This window comes from Protopterus annectens, chromosome 9.part0 (genome assembly GCF_019279795.1).
Source record: "Protopterus annectens isolate FY-2018-M chromosome 9.part0, PAN1.0, whole genome shotgun sequence".
In the NCBI taxonomy this organism is placed as follows: Eukaryota; Metazoa; Chordata; order Ceratodontiformes; family Protopteridae; genus Protopterus; species Protopterus annectens.
In genome coordinates, this window is record NC_056743.1 from 937,732,673 (window position 1) to 937,748,494 (window position 15,822).

At 40.9% G+C, this 15,822-nt stretch overlaps 1 protein-coding gene across 1 annotated transcript in view; it reads left to right on the forward strand.

The window, feature by feature from the left end:
- Window positions 1-15,822, forward strand: part of KCNH3 (potassium voltage-gated channel subfamily H member 3) — an 873,803-nt gene that overhangs the window by 575,566 nt on the left and 282,415 nt on the right. The gene's annotated exons all lie outside the window — the stretch shown is intronic.

Sequence of the window (15,822 nt, forward strand, 5' to 3'; positions counted from 1 at the left end):
TGCAAACTTTGTTAGCCAGAGTCCCTTAGTGTTGGCCTTTACTTCAGAGAAGTAGATGCAAAACAAGAGCGGTCCCAGGACTGAACGCTGAGGTACTCCACTAGTCATTTCTCTGGAGCTGGATTTGGAGTCAACTACTTTTATAGTGTGGGTTCTGTCAGTAAGCCAGTTGGCAATCCATCAAGTGACATAGGGATTAATGCCCAGCTTAGTAAGTTTATCTATGATTCCAGAGTGGGGGATGGTGTCGAAGCCTTGGCGAGGTCCAGATAGGCTGTGTGGCCCTCCTTACCCTCGTCCACAGCTCTGGAGACTGATTTGAAGAAGTCAGTCAGATTCAGGAGACAAGATTGGCCCTTCACAAACCCAAACTGGGTGGGGTCCAGCATTAGAAGGTTGCCAATGTCTTTGTTTATAAGTTCCATGATAATATGTTCCATGGCCTGGCAGATCAGGCTCGTTAGACTGACGGGGCGGTAGTTCTCAGGATCCAAGTTGGATCCCCCCTTGTGGAGTGGGATAACTGTAGCTGTGCGCCACTCAGTGGGCATGAAGCCTGAGGTGAGGGCTATGATTAAACATGACACTTAGGTGAGGTGCCAGTTCATTATGTAGTTCATGTAGTACACAGCCCAGAATGTTGTCTGGTCCCATGGATGCTGTATTCTTAGCTTTGGAAAGTGTGTTTTTTTTACCTGTGTGGCCATTATTACCAGAATTTGGCAATCTTTCAGTATTGAGATGGGCCCTTTAGGGGGTGAGAGGGGGGTGAAGTTGGTACTGAATCGATCTTCCAGGATATTGGCAACATCCTTGGGATCAGTAATTTAATCCCATTCTGTTGTAGCTCAGAGCAGATCTGAGCATTGCCATTTAGATTCTTGACATAGCTATAGAATGCCTTGTGGTTGTCTTTGGAATCTTTGGCAATTTTATTTTCATAACTAGCTTTGGAGGATTTTATGAGGGATCTCAGCTTCTTACTGAGGCTGGTAAGGGAGATTTTTGCATCCTGGGATTTTCCTCTTTTCTGTAACAGTTTCTTCCTTTTTTTGTAAAGTTTGTTTATGGCAGGGGACCACCAGATTGGCTTCCTTTTTGGAGGAGAGCATCTTGGTTCTATTTGGGATGGCACGATTCATGCACGAGTGGATGTGCTCGTACAGTGCCTTAGTGTAGGATTCAGCAGTCAAACTTTTAGTTCTCATCTGCATGGGTGTCATGAAGTTTGTCACTTCTGACTTGAGTAGCATGAAGTTGGCTTTGGAAAAGTTTTTTTATGAAGTTTTCTTTATTGGGGGGTGGGAGAGGGATTTGGATGTCAAGGATGATTAGCTTATGGTCAGACCTGACCAACAAGGGGGGTGACCATAGGTGTGGAGCATTGATTTCCCATGTTGGTAATGACCAGGTCTAGGATATTGGAGCCCCTGGTGGGACTATGGACTATCCAGGGCATTGGAATTTATGAATTCCAAGAACCGTTGGGCAAAGGTGTTGGTACATGAGTAGTTTTCCCAGTTAATGACGATAGTTGAAATCACCCAGTATTAGGGTGTTTGGTTGTATCTTAATATTTTCCAGTATGTTTAGAAAAGTGTAGTGAGAATCTTGGGGCATGGTGTGGGATCCGTAGCAAGCTACAATTTGGATTGCAGTCTTACCTAGTGTTAGTTGCACCTGGAGAATTTCAGACGCATTGTGTTGGGCAACTAGCCTGGTGGTGTGAATATCCTTGGTGAATATGGACACTCCTCCACCTTTAGTGTTTCAGTCCTGGTTTGGTGGCTGAAAAGTGTGGTAAGAGTTGTAGCCAGGTATTGCAGTGGTGATCTCTGGAGCCTTGAACCAGGTCTCAGTTACTGCACAGATATCGATGTTCTCCATTTTTAGGAGTGCCTCGAGAGAGTGCATTTTGAGGTTTAGACTTCTAGCATTGAGTAGCATTACCTTCAGATTTTGCCTGTTTGTACCTGTTACGGTGGTGGTTTTTGTCCTTTGAACTTTGCCTAAAAAAGGCACTATAGTGGTGGCAAGAGCCTTAGCAGGTAACCTGAATCCCAGGGTCAACAGGTGCAGACCATCTCTGAAAAAGCATTGTGGTCTGTCGTTCATGGCATCCCAGGCAGACAGATACTGGATCCCCTTTTAATGACACCAGAAGCTGTGGTATCCATTCTGGGCAAAGGCAGGATGCTACTCAGGGCTAGGGTCATACCTGCCTGGGCCACATGATATGAGAGTTCTTCCATGTCTCTGTTTATGTAGTCCAGGAAAGTACGTCTCAAGTCATTCACTCCAACATGGACAATGACAGAGTCATGTTTGTACTTATTGTGGAGTGACTTGAGTGCATGCGTTATGTGGCGGATCCTGGCACCCGACAGGCAGCTGACTGTAATTTCCTCCTTGTTCAGCCTGGTGAGTGGGACATCAGTGTGCCTGACTATAGAGTCACCTATGACTAAAGTGTTGGGTACTTTGTCTTGCCTTAGGAGCTGTTGTTGGGTGGCCACTGATGTTGTGAGCTATGTGACACTTTGGTTGTGATTGGTGTTTGTTTGCATTTCAGCTTTGGAGGTCCTTGTTGCTTGGGCAGGTTACTGTTAAGGGCCTCCGCATATGAGGGTTTAGTGTTGCTACGTGAGGGTGTTGGTGGTGTGGGTTTAGAAGGGCTTTGTGTTGCTTGAGGTGTAGTGCGGGTGTTAACCTTCTCCTCTTGACTGTCTAGCACAATCTTGGGTGGAGAGAGCTTTGCTTCCAGTTTGGCTATGTAAGTGCATCTCTCACAGGTTGTAGTGCTGGGTGGTAGGAGGAGAGGGTTGTCTGTGTACATGAGGCAATTGCTGCATTGCCCCAGTATGCCCAGATTCACCAGGTGGACAAGAGAAATCACCGGAAGCTAACCTTTCAACATGCCTAGTTTGGTGCTTTTTTTTGTAAAGTACAAGAGCTGTTTTCCCTTACCTTAGCAAGGTACTTTGCAATTAAAGGCTGTTTAGTGCCTACAATTAATTTCTCCTTATTAACAAGGAGAGTTGAGTGCTTGTATCAGTTTAAGGCTTCCTAGTGCTTTCCAGCAGGTTTTAGAGCAAGTGCCAATCACAGGGCTGCTTAAAGGTAAGATGAAAAAAATGGTTTATCCTAAACACTGCAGTGTGCACTAGAGCAGTTAGATGTGAAAGTAGGTAACTTAAGTTTTAAGTGGAGAGTCACTATTTTTAAAACAGCAAGAAAGATTGAAAGGGGGTGGTCACTTTTGTTTTCTGGTACTATGGAATACAGTAGGATGGCCAATAAATTTAAATAGTTGAAGGGGAGTGATTTCACAAAATGATAATTTTGAGCTCACTCACAGAAGCCAGTAAAAGCAGAGAGGAAATGAGATATATGGTCGTTAACATAAGGGGCAGGCAACTAGAAAGACAGTGGTGTCTAAGAACACAACAGTAACTGGGTGGGAGGGTGGGCAAAAAATTTCTGGCTGACTCACAAGAGACAGAGCTGTGGTCTCTTTTTCAAGTTTTAATATGCAGTTAAAAGCAGAATACAAGTAAAGCACAAGGTAAAAAAAAACAAATCACAGTATTCAAAATAGAAAAAGACAATAAAGTAATACAAAATCAGCAAATAAAAAGCAAACTAACCTTTCACTCACAGTAAAGTGTAGCAGAGTCTGGGTGAGTCTTTCTAATAAAGCCCTTTCCAGCATGTTTTGGGGCCAGTCAGTCATTCCAAAACTGTAAGTTAGGGCAGCAAGAGAAAATTGGTTTACAGCTTGAATTTTGTTCCTAGATGTCAACGCTGTTTTCAGGATTAATTTAAGTCTTCTAAAACATTCCTTACCAAGTTTTATTCACATTTGCTCATGTTTTATTGCTGATCATTCATCAATTCCCAAATATTTATATACTCCCTTTTGCTCAAGTTCTTTTATATCACATTCTTGTCCCAAACTGATGTTTTCTTGGTGCTGCAGTTTTTCTGCTTTAATGGTTGCTTTTGCACATTAATCAAGACCAAATGACATTCTTATATCATCTGAAAAAGTTTTGACTACTTGCAGTTGTGCTTTCAGTTCCTCATCTGATGAGCTATACAGTTTTAAATCATTGACAAAGAAAAGATGAGAACCCTTTATACATTGTTTTATAGGAGCCAAATTATAGCCATGGCCTAATCTGTTAAGTAGACAGCTTAATGAGTTATGGGCAAGACAGAATAGCAGAGGTGACAGGGAGTCACCCTGGAATATCCCCCTTTGGATTTGTATCCCTGAAATAATAATTTGTCCTTTATCGTGGCTTAATTGTAAAGTGGTCTGCCACTGTTTTGGTCACTGTAATGCAGATGATCGGTGTAGGACGTATCGTACACATTTTAAGCACTCTTATCCATGAATGTAGGATACTATCAAATGCTTTTTTGTAGTTAATCCATGCCTTACTTAGATTATTCCCATTTTTACAGTTCTCCATTATGACTTTATTTAACAACAAATGATCCTTTGTTCCATATGACTTTCTTTTATTGCCCTTTTGTTCTACTGCCATAATTTAGTTTTCTTCTAAATGACTATAAACTCTGTCTGCATCAATTCCCATGTATAGTTTATAAGTAGTTGGAAGGCAAGTTATTGGTTATAATTTTTAGAGTAGCTAGCAGGTTCACTCTTAAATAGGATCATTGTTTTTCCTGTGGCTAGCCAGGTTGGTGTCTGTTCAGGGTGTGCATATAAATAGCTCTTACTCATGGCTAAATCTTCATGCAAAGATGCTAATACTTTTAAGCAGAAGTTGGGTACTGCATCCGGGCCTGGTGTTTTCCAGTTAGAGGCTTATTTTAACTTTGTTTCAGTCTCTCTGGCTGTTACTTCATCCCATTTCATATCCTGTACCTTTGAACTTCTTAAACTTTCTTTTACTTCTTCTATCCATTCATCATCTTTGTTATGTTCCACAGGATCTTCATAAATACTTCTCCAAAATGTATCTATTTCTTCTTTCTTGGGTGGTCTTTCATTTTCTTTTACCTTGTTTCCCAATTCTCTATAAAACGTTTTTGGGATCATCAATAAATTGCTTATTCTTTAGTTTTCCTTTATATTTATCTATGTATCTTCTAAGTTTTTCTGCCTGTGCTATTTTTAGTTTATTATCTGCGATAGTGCATGATAGCTCCTGATCTGTTATAATATTGTGCATTGCTTTTATCATGTCTATCTTTCTGAGTTTTTTTTATTAATCTGTTCCCTCTTGTACTGCTATAACAGTGACACTTCTTGTCTTACCGGCTTTAGAGTTTTCTCTGTTTGATACTTCCATGATGGTATTTGATTTCTCCCCTTCCTTTCCCTTACTACCCTGTATTCTTGTGGTATAATTTTATCTATTAATTTATCTGCTCAGTAATATATTATGTTTGCTTCTGCTATATTGCATGGATCTCTATGGACAGTTCTAATCACTGTGTTAATTTGTTTTATCAAATTTCTGGCTTTTTGGGTTTTATTGACCTTCTTCAGTCTATTTCTTTCATTGATTTTAATATGTCTGTCTATGTCTATTAAATGAAACAACTCTTCTCTTAGCTCTTTTTCTTCTAAACTGAGGGCACATTTTTTGTTCTCCATTTTCTGCATCTTCCTGTGGCACATTCTGTTCAACTTCATCCTGTGACATTCATTGCTCTGTCATATAGGGACTCACTGGCCTATCACTCCTCAACATTGACTGCTCCAGAGTTGCCACAGTTTCCTGTTCCTTCCTTTGCTGTCCAGCTTCAAGTGAAGGCTTATACTGGTTTCCTGTGGAAAGTTCCAAAATATCTTCATATGGCAACTGACCAGTTGCTTCCCATTCCACTGGTATCTCCTTAATTTGAATGTCTGTTGCTCTAGCCTGTCGTGGTGCTTTCTGAGTTAGATTTTTATACTGAATCCTTCACTTCACAGGTACTCCATAACCTCACTTTTTATTTCTGTAACTTGTCCATTACTAATCTTCTTTTCTACTTTTCCTCTTTGTCTTATTTTTTTGTAATGTAAAGTTTTCCATGTCCAGATTCCTTTGCCTGTATTTCTCTTCAAATAACTTTGGTGCTGCTCTTTTTGTATTGGTTAGTTTTGCTTTCTCCTTTGCATTAATATTACACATTATTAAATCTCTTTTTCTTTCCCTTGTCCATATTTCTTCTTCAGATGTCTCCTGATCTTCCTGTTTCTCCTTACTTTGGGGACTAGTTCCATTATGCTGTGATGTAACCTGTGTTAGACCTTCTACAACAAATCCTTCACTTCGCAGGCACTCCATAACTTCAGTTTCTATTTTTTTAACTTCTACTTTCCTAATCTTATTTTCTACATTCCCTGATATTATTTCCTTTATTGTGATAACTTCCATATCTGGATGCCTTTGCCTATATTTCTCTCTGAATATCTTTGGGGCCGCCATTTTTGTATTGATTAATTTGGCTTTCTCCTTTGCATAAATATTGCACCATATCAAATCTCCCTTTCTATCCCATGTCCATACTTCTTTTTTATACTTTTCAAAAATCTCTAGGTTTTGTTGTTTATATTTTTGCACTTCCTGAGATGCTTCTTTTTCCAAACAGATCAAAGTTTCTTGGTCTATTTAATGTTTTCACAAATCTGTTGTATTAATGAACACAAATTTCTATCTGAGGCTTCTGACAGTTTTTCTTGTAGAAGTATTTTTCTTTCCTCTTAATTTCTCTCTTAATCTTTTTGTATATCTTGTATCTGGAAATTCTGGGCATAATAGTAACAATACATAATTTCTTCCTTATCCTCGATAGTCCACTCTGTCATCTTTATGGGTCCTTTTTGGCCAATCTTTTTTGTGATTTTTTTATGGACTGCTACTTCCTTCTACAATAGGGGGCCATCCTCCCACTGGGCCTGGCCTAACCCCAATGTAAGAATGTTTCTGTATTATGAGGATTCTACACTGTCATGTTTTTCCAGTCCTGGCACCAGTGCGCCTACCAGGATTGGGCACTTTTTTATCCTGGGTCTTGTGCACCTAGCTACCTTTTTTAATTTTTGATCAACTTCTGTCCATGATATATGCTATATAAATACAGTCTATATATCAGTGGCATCTTGGTGAGATTTTGTGAAAAACAGGGTCCACCTTGTGAAGGTCCTCATCAAGACTTGAGGATGAATTCGGTTCTAGCAGTACTACTCTCCTTTGCTTGCTGACTTATCATCTCTTCATTCGGACCCCACTTGCTGACTTATCTTCTGACTACAATGTTAAGTATAATCAGTTGTAGTAAGTATTATTTAATCATTTCAATTAGTCTGGCAGCACAAAGAATTAGAGGTGTGAACTGTTAATAAACTGCTTTTTGTAGTCCAGGGTATGATCCCCTCAGCCTCCATTTGCTTCACAAAGACTAATCATCATCATTTGAAAATAGAATAGAATATGTCTACAGGTTTTGATACATCATATTATATATTATCTCTTTCAGTGATAATGACATTTTAAAAAGTGATACTATAACTATCATTACAGTGCAAGTCTAATAACTATATGAGCATAAAATATGAATGGTTAAGTATAGGCAAATACTAATTATCTAGATATTACCTTAAAGGAAAGATGTAGTGGGAAATGTCCGCCAAGCTATATATAAAAAAAAGATAGGGAAGAACCCATATATCATTAATGGTCATGGTATACATTTTACAGAACTTCTCCCACTGAAAAAGTTATTAACAGTGACAAGAAATTGTAAAAAAAATAGCATGATGTTATGTAGTCCTAGCTCACTGTAATTCTTGCTGGATGGGTTCGGAGCCGATCCTCAACTCCGACTCGGCTGATACTAAAGCTCGAGAGCTTTTACTGGCTCGTGGCTATCCCCTATCCCATGGTGCACCATGGCAACTCCCCAGATCTCGGTTGCCTCGAAAGCTTCGAGGTAGTCTTCTTACTGGCTCGTTGGCTAAGTGAAATATTTTTTATATTTTTGACTATATCTCTTCACCTTTCTCTTTTATAATTCTTTATTATCTGAGTGATTGTATGGCCTGTTTTAGTTAGAGGGACATTAGTCACCCGTTTAAATTAGAGGGCCTTTCCTCTGTGTGCTAGGTTTTATTATTTATTTATTTATTTATTCACGTTTGTTGACCGGAAAAATCCGACTGGACACAGGTCCTTTTTTCAGCGGAGGCCCAGGGAGAAAAGCTCCACAATAAAAACAACAATTAATTACAAGTTACAAGAAGTATAGGTAAGTTTTGTTTAACAATAGTAGTAAACAGTTATAGTTCAAAATGAAATTATTTAGTTAAATGGTACAACACTTATATCATTGGTGCCATAAAGACTAACAAGTATTTTAATAGCTGAGCTAGCAGCTATTACCCTTGAATAACAGTGGCTAAGATTACAGCTGAGATATAGGTTTACAAGCAATGTATTTGGCTGCAATCTGAGGTAGTTAGAGGGGTGGAAGAAAGGGATTAGAGAGGTTGGGGTAGAGATGTTAGAGAGGTTTGTTACAGGGGCATGTCTAGTGCTCATTTAGATGAGATTTTAGCTCCCTCTATAAAAAACAAACAAAAAAAAAAAAACAAAAATATTTTTTCTTCATCTTATAGTTGTATTATTGTTTTTTTTGTTATTGCATTATTCGTTCTTCTCAAAAGAAATATGTCAAAGGACAAAGACAGAGAACACAAAAAACACCACCCTTCTGGCTTTAAAAAATGTGATAAACGTTCTCAAAAAATGTCATTGACTAACAGTCACACCGGTTGTGTGTACTGTCTTGTAGAGGCTCATTTGCAAGAACCCTGTACCTTCTGTCATGCCTTCAGCACTAGGGTTCTTAATGAAAGGAAAAGAAAACTTATAGATAGGGGCCTTATGACTAGTTCCTTCCAAGAACAGCTGGAACAAGGTCAGACAGTTCCTAAAAGTCATAAAAGGAAATCTCCATCACTTCCTGCCTCGGAACCGACGAAGAAATCTAAAACGACGGAGCTGAAGAGTTCTGGCTCCAATTCTGCTTCTTCAGTCTCAGTGCCATCTGTTTCATTGGTGCCAAGACAATCTTCTCTGTCGAGACACTCACTGATTTTGGAACTGGTTTTACCAACCTTAAGATCTCCAGTTTTGGAAAGGAGGAGAGCTCCGTCTATCTCCACCCATTCCTTCAGGACTCTTTCTGATGAGGATGTAGAGCGGGTGGTGAAGAGGCTGCTCTGTGACCCAGTGCTGGCAAAAATTTTAGCTCCTCTGCACCCAAAGGCTTTGGAGCCATCCCATCTTCAGTCTACTGTTCCTCCTCTGACTGCTTCACTCTCAGAGTTTAATGTTTTGGGTCCTTTGGTTCTGAGAATTCTTCCTGGGAGCCAACGCTCTCTGGTCGACTCCAAGAGGGATAGTCACCCCAGTTTTTCTTCAGAACTGACCCTCTCTCTCGGTGCTTCAGCTCGTGTGTGCTCAGCTCCCATGTCAGCTTCAGAGCCTGCCCCTTCTGCTCGGAGATGACCTCCCATTTCCACAGAGCGGAGATCTTCTTTGGAGCGGGGTGGTAAGGCTTTGAGGTGATAGAGAAAGCTTTGTCCAGTGCTAAAGCCCTGCCATTGGACCCGATGTCCCTCCAGCAACTGGCTGCAACCTCTTCTCCCCCACCTGCCCCTAAGCATAGGGAACCAGAGCCCCAAGGAGCCCCCATTGAAGGTTTCCCCTCTTCTGAGACCTCCCCAGATTACCCCACTGGAGAGGTCCCTCAGAAGAGACTTTGTAAGAAGAAGCACATTGACTCACCTGAGTCTGTCACTTCTGACACTGATTTGGATGAGTCAGAAGGATCCCCAAGATCCCCCTCTGAGGATGTCTCTTTTGTGACAGAAGGGTGATTGGAAGACCTCTAACCCAACTGAGGATGAATCAGTGTACCTTGATGCTTTTGGCTCCCGACCTTGCACCTCCTGGGTGACACCACCATATGACCAACTGTTAGGGGTCATATCTCAGAAAGCTTGGACCTCTCCGGACACAGTGGAGCCTGCCCTGAGGAGGCCAAACAAATTTGTCACTGCTCCAGGAGACAAATTATTTCTAACTAAGGGAGTACCTGTGGATGCTATGGTGGTAGCAGCAGCCATGAAGAAGGAGCTATCAGAGACATCCTCAAATATCCATCCTCCTAATAAAGAGTCTAGGACAATGGATAGGTATGGAAAGCATACCTTTTCTTCGGAGGCCTTTACCTTATGATCGCTGAATTACCTGTCCCATTTTACTAGGCTTCAAAAGGATTTCCTAAAGGAGTTGGGAGATACTCTTCAGGGTTCAGTAGCTTCAGGAACTGCTGACAAGGTATCTGTGCAGCTCTCCACCCTTACCTCTATTACTAACTCCTCCATGAGGCTGATTTCCTATGCAGCTGATGGAGTGAGCAGGGTGGCCACAGCAGGGATCTCTCTTAGGAGACATTCCTGGATACATCTATGCAATTTTACGGAATCCTTCAAGTCTTCCTTTACCAATGGCTCCTTTGATGGTTCAACTCTTTTTGGACCTTAGGTAAAAGAGACTTTAACCAGGTGCAAGCAGGAAGGCAAACCTTATCTGCTGTCGGAGTCCATTTCTACCTTCCTTCCAGACCCTATCCCAAGGTTCAAACAGGAAGGAAAATATGGTTCTGTAAATCCCAAAAAGGTTTCCCTCAAGCACAAGGTCAGCCCTCCCCTAGAGGCAGAGGGGGAGGTTATAATGGAAGGCTCTGCGCTCACGACAGAGGGGGTCCGCAACACCAGGGTGATAGAGATGCTTTCTCTGACCATCCCTTTCATCACCCCTGAGGGGTTGCCTGACTGTCCATCTCTGGAGGCAGTCGGGGGTCATCTCTCTCTGTACCCAAGTGCCTGGCTACAAATTTTCCAAGATCGATGGGTAGAAAATATAATTTCCAGAGGTTACCTGATTCCCTTTGTTTCCGATCCACCTACAAATCAGTCTTTACCAGATGTACTACCCAATCATATAGACCGTGCAAAATCAGAGGTCATCTCATTGCTTCAAAAGAGAGTAATCCAAGAAGTCCCTACAGAGAAAATAGGATCCGGAACTTACGATTCTTTTTAGTTCCAAAAAAGACCGGGGACTGGAGATCAATTCTAGATCTCAGCAAGCTAAACAAGTCTGTAAAAAAATCGAAGTTCCATATAATCACTCTGCAGTCAATTTTTCCATTTATCGGAAAAGACAATTGGATGTACTTCATAGATCTTCAGGACGCGTACTACCATATCAAAATGGACAGGCGCTTCAGAAGACATCTATGATTTCAGCTGGGAGCCAGTCATTTTCAATTTCGAGCACTGCCCTTTGGCCTCACTACAGCCCTCAGAGTGTTCACCAGATGTATGGCAGTGGTCATGGCTCACCTGAGACATCAGGGATTCCAGGTGTTTCTGGCTCCTCATTGCTACCACCAAGCACTAACTAATCTGAGCCAGGAACAAGACTCTATCCTTGTGCACCAGATTAGGAATTACAGTAAATCTAAAAAAATCCACCTTATCTCCATCGCAGCACTTTGTCTTCTTAGGCTCAGACATAGACTCAACCACCATGACAGCAAAACTGACTCCAGAAAGGATAGAATCATTGCACAACCAAGTCAGATTCTTGCTGAACAAAGACAAAGTACAGGCCAGGATAGTTCTTCAAGTTCTAGGGACTATGGTATCCACCATTCTTTTAGTTCCCTTAGCCCATCTACACATGAGAGTACTTCAGTGGCTACTATTTGCCCAGTGGTCAATACAGGATCTACCCTTGTCCCACCAAATACTCATTACAAACTCCTGCAAGAAGGATCTAACATGGTGGTTACATACAGATCAGCTTTATCTGGGTCGTTCCCTTGTTCTCCCTCAACAAAACACAGTCTTGACCACGGATGCTTCCCAGATAGGGTGGGGGGACATTATCTGGGAATGATGGTCCAAGGTATCTGGCAGGATCATTAGAACCACTTGCACATAAATATTCTGGAGATGAGAGCAGTGCTATACATGTTGCAAGCACTTCACAGTTCTCTTCCCACCGGCACAATTGTGATTCAGTCAGACAACATGTCTGTAGTGTGGTACATAAACAAGCAAGGGGGAACCAAGTCTTAGCCACTTTGTCGAGAGGCACAAAGAGTATGGAAATGGGCGATGGACACTCAGTGCTTTCTGGTAACAACGCACATCCCGGGGAAGTTCAATGTGATTGCAGACAAACTGAGTCGAGCAATTCTGATGCCTCGCGAGTGGTCCCGGAAAACAGAAGTTGCAGAAGAGATTTTCTGCAAATGGGGCCACCCTTGCTGCGACCTATTCACCACATATATGAATGCTAAATGCAGCAACTACTTTGCCCTCATTCCCCATCTGGGGATGTCACCCAGGGACTCTCTGGTCCACAGTTGGCCTCCAGGACTTCTTTATGCTTTTCCATCCTTTCCTCTCATACCAAAAGTGATTCGGAAAGCAAAACTGGTGAAGAGTACCCTGATCTGCATTGCTCCTTACTGGCCTCGCCAAGTTTGGTTCCCCTTCCTGTGGCCCTATCTCCTGGAGGGACCATGGATTCTGGAACCATCTCCAGATCTTCTGATTCATCAGTCAGGACAGTTCCATCCTACCATCCAAACCCTGAAATTGACAGCATGGCTGCTCCAGTTCCAAGAATTGCCAGGTGTATATCCCTTTTTCCTACCATTAAACACATTCTCATTTCTTCCCACAAACCTTACACCAGGGAATTATATTCCAGCAAATGGAAAAGGTTTTCCATTTAGGCAGCTAAACAAGGCATAGAGCCCTACTCAGCCCCCATAGAGTCTATCCTGTCCTTCCTTGCATCTATTTTTCAGGAAGGAGCTGCAACTGCTACCATTAGAGTTCAGTTGGCTGACATCTCAAATTATCACTTTGGGAACATGGGAAATCCAATTATGTCCCTTTGAAAGGAGTCCTCTTCCTCAGACCTCCAACCAGGCAACCCCTGGAGCCCTGGGACTTGAACTTAGTCTGGCCTCATTGATTTCTCCACCATTCGAACCGTCTTCTTCATCTAACTTGAAATTGTTGTCTTGGCAGACATTGTTCTTAGCAGCTATAACATCTGCTGGGAGGGTTTCAGAATTGCAAGCTCTGACCATTCGACCTCCATACATTATATTCCACAGGGATAGAGTCTCCCTAAGAACTAACCCTTCCTTCCTAAGGTATGCTCAGAACATAATCTAAACACAACTATCAAATTACCAGCATTCTTCCCAAATTACAGTAATAAATCAGAATACAGGCTACATCAATTAGATGTCCGTAGAATTCTCCGCTTTTACCTGCAGAGGACTAAAGATTTTAGGAAATCGGATCAATTGTTTGTTTCCTTCTCAGAGAAAACCAAGGCTTGCCTGTTTCCAAGGTGACTCTGTCTAAATGGCTTTCAGACTGCATCTCATTTGCTTAGAAAAGTGCTTGGAAACAACTACCTGCTAAAGTAAAAGGCCATTCAACTAGAGCAGTATCAGCTTCATATTCCTTCAAATTAAAACTCCCAATTGATACCATTTGTGCAGCAGCTACTTGGGGAAGACCTCATACCTTTGTCACTCATTACAAATTGGATTTGGCCTCTCGGGACAGGTCATCCTTTGGATCCACTGTGCTGAAGAGTCTCTTTGCTTGAGCCACCCGGGATAAAGGTGCTGGGGACACTGTCCCATCCAGCAAGAATTACGGTGAGATAGGACTATATAACATTAAGAAGTTAGGTACTTACCATAATGTTCCATGTCTGTAGTCCATCTCACCTACATTCTTGCGTCTCACCCTCCTTCCCCCTTCCTGTATCCTGGAGGAACTGGTGGACTATCCATTATGCTGTCTCCCCTTGTTATAGTTGTCTGTCCACATAGCATGGATAGTAAAACAAAGTCCTTTTGTTTGTATGTACATAGTTATTGATAGTATAATTACTATTATGTATTTAGTTACTTTCTTGCAAACAAGATCTGGGGAGTTGCCGTGGTGCACCATGGGATAGGGGATAGCCTTGAGCCAGTAAAAGCTCTCGAGCTTTAGTATCGGCCGAGTCGGAGCCAAGGATTGGCTCTGAACCCATCCAGCAAGAATTTATGGCTAGATGGACTACAAACATGGAACATTATGGTAAGTACAGAACTTCTTCTTTTCTATAACTCTACTATGAGTATAGCTTAGTACATCTAGGGAAAAGGCTCTTGTAAACAATTTTGATGAGAAGAAAAATGATAGTATTTTAGGGATGGTATTTCAAATGTTCGGCACATGTGAAAGAAAAACTATGCCAGGTTTTGAAAGAAGGCAAATGATTTTTGTTACTAATTGTAATAATTAGTATCGGAAAATGTTAAGATCTTAATGCTCTGTTGATGAAAAATTATTTGCTTGTAATGTTCTAATTTCACAAAAATGTATAGAAACGGGAAATAATATCTTCCACTTGTTTTACTTCTAAGATTTCAGCAAGTTGTGAAAAGTACAGTACCTTGTGACAACTGTACAATTTATAAGTATTGCTGGGAGACAAAATAATTCATAATAGATGATATTGCACACTGGACACTTAGATGTAATATAGGAGTGGCAATTTATGCAGTAAAATATTCATTCCTTGTTTCACACAGGAGGAACAAAACTGTCAGAAATAAAATACAATAGCATATAACAGATACAAAAAGAAATTCAATTACTGTTACAGTGGTTAATCATTTTCAAATCCACTATCAAGGGAATTTTAGTAAATTGCATTTTTTTATCAGAAAGTCTCAAAATATCCATGTGAGATGTCTCTATCGAAGTAATTTTCAAGCACAAAGAAACATTATGTAAATTAAAGTTTGGAAATGTGATACATGATGGGATAAATAAGGCAGTAAACTGGGACTATTTTTTTTTAGTTATTTTTTTTAAATATGTGGTAGTATCAAGTGCCACAGAATATTCCCATGCACAAATATTAATAATATGTGTTGACTGATTTATTGTTTAATCAAGACAATTTTTATATGAAAGTTTTATGTGATAAGACTGCAACCTCTTGAAAGCAAATAGGTCTTGCCAGCAGCATTATTTAGTTTACATAGTACACAATAAATTTGTTTTTCAAACTCTTAATACATTTATTGACATGGCATTCATATTGTGAATTCATGCTGCCTTGGGTCCTGTACCCTATGATTTTCCAGATATTCAAACATTTTTTCTTTCAACAATAATTTCAGTTCCACTCAGAAATGCCTATCACTTTTGTAGTTTCTATCTTCAGTCTTGCTGCCACTTTTTTGAAAAGTGGAATCACATTTGCTATCTTAGGTGTATTCTGTGGCACATATGATGCAGCAGTTAGCTACAAAGAAACATGCTGTGACACATACCAATGCAGCTGTCACATACAGAACAGCATGCTGTGACACACATAGCAATGTAGCAGTCACATACACAGGAGCATGCTATGGCACACATGACAATGCAACTGTCACACACAAACTGTCACTGCATACAGCAATCACATGCATGTCAGCATTCTATGGCACATATGATGCAGCAATCACATAGACAGAAACATGCTGTGATACATGACAATGCAGTAATCACATACTCAGGGACATGCTATGGAATACATATATCATCATTGCATTACACCAGCCACATTCATGGAAGCATTCTATGCACATATGATACAGCAGTCACATTCAGAGAAGCATGCTGTGATGCATGATGATGCA